Here is a 6,000-nt window from a genome sequence, read left to right on the forward strand (position 1 = left end):
GAACAGTACTGTATTGCGAATATGACTGGGTTGATACCGATTTAATAATAATAATAATAATAATAATAATAATGAATATATGTAAAAAAACCCGCAACATAATAATATAAAGAATTCGACCCAAAAGGTTGACTAATAAATGTATATTATATATAAGGAATTTTAAGAGTAGATTTCCCTCGAACGAAATTAAAACTACATCTTATGGAAGTCGACAAATCTGCAAATTTTGTCTTTTTGACATTATTCTTCGTTCTTTTTGAAAGAGCTTTGCAGAAAATAAGACTATTGTTATTATCATGTTTCCCCACCCAGAAGAAAACAGGGAGATCTAAGGTAGCACATGCAAGATAACATCCTCCTTCAGAGGTCGCCGAACAAAAAATAAAACAAGCAAAAAGTCTCCTCTTGCATAGAATTCAGAGATCTATCCACTGGGCATTCAATGGTCTTTATGTATCTTATTAGAACCAAAATCGAAAGGGCTTGCACCTATAACTCTTTTCCTATCACCCATCGAGAAAGTTCACCGTGCGCGTCACCATCACACTCTGATTGGCTCTCCTTGAGTATGCGCTTGTAAGTTATCCTGGAATCTCTCCTCCCCCTCTGGGTTCAACTCCTATATAGAGCGAGGAGGGGAGGGTTTAGGGACTGGACTAAAGATGGACTCACAACTCGATTTGTAAGAGACGCACGTTAATCACTACGATTTACTTCGATTTCTCCACGAAATATTTTGAACTGTAAAGGCCACGTCATTCTTTCCATTCCGCTAGTTCTTTCTACTCAGTTATATCTCTGAGCCCAAATGTTAGTTTTGTACCAGAGAAAAATACCTGTATTCTACAAAATCTCTAAATCATATTACAACAAGTGCTTAGCAGTGATAAGCAATCCTTGTCAACTCATCGAAACATGAAAAACTACCAACACCTTTTTCGAACTCGCTGATATTCCTTTCAAACGTTCTCCTAACAATGAAATACCTGCACAGGAATTTGTCTTCAAACAGCATCTCATATCTTCATGACCGAGCGTTTTCATCATTGGAGGAGCTACGTTGGCTGTAAGTAACTTGTTCCTATTTGAATTTCCCGCCATTTTGTTACGATATTTGGTAAAGATTAAACTTCAAAACACTTCCACTATTGCTCGACGCTAACTCTGTCATCAGGGGTTTAATTATTACAGATTATTTTGAACTATATGTGCCTCCATGAACAGTTTCTGTTGTTGTTGTTGTTGTTGTTTGTGTTGTTGTTGTGGCTGTTGTTGCTGTTGCGGTGGTGGATGGTTGTATGGAGGTTTTTGGATGGCTGCTCTTCAATTAACGAAGGAACAATTAACTGAACACTTGAAACTTTCGGTAAAAGACCAACTTTCCAGTTGGATGGTGAACTGCATGAACAAATAGCTGTTATTGCAGTTTAGTCTGCGGTTAAGTATTCTTTTGTTTTAAAAGGCACGCAAACGTGGCGAAAGGGCCAATACAATGTAGGATTGACCCTTTTGCCTTGTTTGCGTGTCAAGCCGCTGATAACAGCAATAACAGCTATATATGGCATGGCTATGGAGGTGCGCCCCTGGGACCCCCTACTATGAAACACTTTTATGTGTTGTTTGGAGGAGAAACTACGCAGACTGGCAAATGCCAAGTTTCCATAAGCGGTATGTTGACAATACCCTCTCAATGATGCCTGGTCTCCAAGAAACAGCTGCTTTTAAACCAGTGGCTCAAAGACAATATTGCACCTACCAACTGAGCTATAGGAACGTGGCACAAAAACACGATGCAATAAGTCATTTTTTAAAATTCATAAATGGCTCCGAGGCTTGGGGTAATAAAACAGAAAAAAATTACTTTCTAATCCCTCAACCTCGATTTGATTTCTTTTGTTTTACCCGTAAGCCTCGGAGCCATGCTACACCTTTAATATATCGAAAACTGCCTATTAATGCCACTAAAGCAATTATGCATACAGCGCCTTACCAAAATTGTTTATTACTCAGATTTAAACGAATGAATCCAAAAAAACAAAACGGTTGTTTTAAAGTCAATGATCCAGTGTTCCAATATTCGAGCTACAAGAACTATTTGTTTAATTACAGAGTATTTTTGGGACTCGTTTCTTGGCGAATTCCTCGACTACTATTAAAAAAAAATCAAACACAAAATGGATGTTTCAATGTTTGTTATATAGGAATGCTTCTCACCAAATATCTGAAGTAAAGGTCTAACATTCGAGCTATACGAATTATTTAATTATTTAATTTTATTTATTTTCTTTCTTGTTTGTGTAATTATTTTTGCTGTTGTTTTTGTTTTGAAGCTACAGTGTGTCTGTATGTTTTATCATCTGCAGTGGTAGTCGAAAGCTAGGCAAACTTATTAACATAATTTCAATTATTGCAATTTTCAGAAGTTTGTCTTCAAACGCTATTAGAGCTCTACCTGACAGCATATTTAATAAATTGGAGGCGTTGGGACATCTGTGAGTAAATGAAAAATGCTGGATTGGAATTTCGTTTCGGTTGAAACTACTAAGTAATAGTAATTGGACCGAGTGGAGTACAATTCAGGGAGTAATCGCGCGAGTAATTTCAAAATCGGACGAGAGCGAAGTACGAAGCCAATTTGAAATTACGAGCACGATCACTCCCTGAATCGTACTACGCGAGGTACAATTACTAATTAATCGTTTCTATAATAAATTTCAGAATGAAGGATGTCTTTTGGGAACTTCTTTTGAACGAAAACATCTGTAGCGCTTTTCATAAGTTTTAAAAACTAAAGGAAGCATTGCGAAGGAAGCCATTAAAGCTCACGTAATTGACGTGCGAATAACGTGGGTATCCAATTACAGGTATCCAGTTACAAAAAGCTCAAATTGGATACCTGTAATTGGACACCCACGAGATCGCGCACCGATTACGTGACTAATCAAAACTATAACAAAATTCTCGCACGTGATTGGCTATCAGCAGCCCGATTTGAGCATTAATTGGACAGTGTACGCGTCATGCTTGTAATTGGACAGTACGCGTCATTTTGCGCGCGCTGTTGCGCTGCACTTTGTTGAGTAAACTGCTGTGTTTTTCGGCATTCATAACGACGTTTAATCGTTCAGCAATCATTCGATGGTTTGTTCGTTTCTCGAATTTTGTCATAGTTTTGATTAATTGGTAACAGGACATCGTGTCGTCCAATTTAGTCTGTAATCATACTCGTGATTAACCGCTCGTATGATAACAGACCGAATTGGACTCCACTCAGTCCTGTTACCATTATAAATAGGCGCACGGAGAACAAATCACGATCGAGAATTTTGTTACAGATACGATTAAGACCAAAACGTTACATATACAAGAATTTAACAGTTGGGCTTACCAGGCCGAGGTTAAAGTGAATGCAAACTCCTCAGAGGCTTCAACCAATTTTTCAAATGAGGTTTTTTCTGTGATGCTGAAACTTTTCGCGGATGTGTCAATTGTTTCCCCACGTCATTTGATATCAAAAAAGCAAATATGTGTTAACATGCAGATTAAGCTAAATGTTGTCTTCTTTGATAGGTTTCTTCGTTTCTCCAGTTTTCTTGACCAGCTTTGCAGAATTAATAGCTCTGTGCATTGCATTTTGGATCAAGTTTCCACTAACCAGGTTATGTTCTGGTTGTAATCCAAAATGGTGCACCTGCGATGGCTGGCCTTATGATGTCATAGCCAATGAAAAATGAAACATTATAGTTAACCTATCAGTACGTTTCTCTAGTTAGATTCTGATGAAGTCAAATACTATTTTGAGTTTTCATATTTATTTCATTTAGTGATCTTTCCTACAACAAAATCCAGTCGTTACCAGGTGACTTATTTTGTTGTTTGCCAAGGCTTAGCCTCTTGTAAGTACATCATTTGTAATAATTAAACTCACTTGATTACTTTGAAATGATTCCTGACGTCTTTGGTAAAACATTTTAATCTGACAATAAGCCCAACTAACTTTACAATCCCTTTACTGAGTATCTTGGCAAATTCGCATTTCCCTCGTTTTGCGTTAATACGGATTGTGATTGACACAAAAATACTCGCACCACTTTTTAATCCAGTCGCAGACAAAAACTACAGTCGTGGCTCTGTCGCACGTGTTTCTTGCGTGTGGTGTTAGCTGCATTTGTTTCGAGTTTTCATTAGTTCTCTTGATTGACTATATTCCTTAAGCCCGGCCCTGTCGCATACGTGGGTTGAGTTTTTTGTTGGGTCTCGCCTTGCTCTGAGGGTTTTTCTCTAAATATTGTAATTTATTTTATCGTTTGTTTTTGTTCATCTATTTGGCAGAGTGATACAGTGTTTGTTTGTTTGTTTGTGTGTGTGTTTGTCTCGCTCCAAAAAACTTATTCATCGGGAAATTACATCGTTTTAAAATAGTTCTTTTGGCTTTATTTTATTTTGTTGCTTTTTCTTTGTGTTCTCTGTAACACTCTTTTAATAGAGGGAAAAAAGTCCGCTATCCCACAACTAATTGCTGATTAACATTGCTAGGTCTCTGAGCAGTAACAAGATAACTTTTATATCTAACGAGACATTTGCAAGAACCACCGGAATTGCAAATCTGTATGTATTTTAAAACCACAACACGCCACGCAATTTCACTTTGTGTCGATCATTGGCCCAGCCTGCCGTAGCTACCTTTGGTTGACGTAAAAATTGAAAAAAATTATAATTATAATTGACGAGCGCTTTCTTTTCACACCTAATTCATAGCAAATGTTCAACATACTATTTTCGGCCTTACCTTTTCAGGCTCGAGGAATAAGAGATGCAAAAATACTCCGCGCCCAGACGTTGAACGTTTAAAAAAACAATTTATTATATAGACACGAGGGTTTTACTGGAACATACACCACTCGTGAGGCAAAGCACTCATAACATAAACATCACCAGGAACACAACCGTGCAAAAATAAAACGAGAAGGAAAAGCACCACACAAGCCCGGCGTTTGTGAGACAAAGCTCGCATTCTATGAAAAACAGTTCTGTAACTTTACAGTTAAAGCGAAATACTAAAAGGGCGTGGGGAAGGGAAAATCATGGATAAAAGCCAGGAAACGAAACAAAGAACAAGGCGCTCGTGAACGACGTAAAGTTACAAATCACAAGAAAAAGTCCTGATATACCAGTAAAAGTACAAGGTTTGAGTCTCAATGAACTGGGCCTGCTCCACGTGCTTGCTCCGGATGAATGAGTCAGGAACTGTGCAAACAGCATGGATGAGAACTTGTGTATCCGGCATAGGTTAAAACACGTAAGGTTCTGAAGTAAAGGATGTGTACGCGAATTGGACTGAAATGGAGTAGAGAGCTCTTATTTCTTTTGCCATTGAGAGGAGTTTTACTTTATTCAGGCTGGGCTTTTCTGGGTCGTCTGAGCCAGGGAGGTTTTTAAGGTCTCTTCCCTTGTAGCATGAAAACTACAACAAAGAAACTTGGAATATTTAGAGAACGTCTAGAAATATTTTCTTTTAGGTCCTTGACATGATGTGACGTGTGGAAATGAAAACATTGTTTCAAAACCGCAAATATCTTAGATCTGCTATCTTGGATTTTCTGTAACCTCAACAATGGTTCACAAAGTAGCCTAATTAGAAAAGAAATATAAATTTCTTTAAAACCAGAATCCTCGAGTTAATTATAAAGTGAGGCCAAACCAAATTAAGCATTGTGCAAAGTGGTGGACATTATGAAATGCCCCTCGTCTTCTCCACCTATAACGTCACGATTGGCTCGAGCTTATCACGTATGAAAACAAGCTTAGGGCTGGATGCATTATACGCCTTCAAATGTATTCAAGAAGTCCATAGTGGGCACAACAAGCCCCTACCCACCCACCTTTTAGGTTCAGGCTATAAGGTGAGGGAACTCTACTTTTCTTAATAAGCCGTTTATTATTATTATCTTCTAGATTTCTGAGTGCTAACCAGTTGGAGATTATTCCGCGTAGAGC

Source organism: Orbicella faveolata, unplaced genomic scaffold (genome assembly GCF_042242905.1).
Source record: "Orbicella faveolata isolate gen_17 unplaced genomic scaffold, um_ofav_v1 contig_13, whole genome shotgun sequence".
NCBI classification, from domain to species: Eukaryota; Metazoa; Cnidaria; class Anthozoa; order Scleractinia; family Merulinidae; genus Orbicella; species Orbicella faveolata.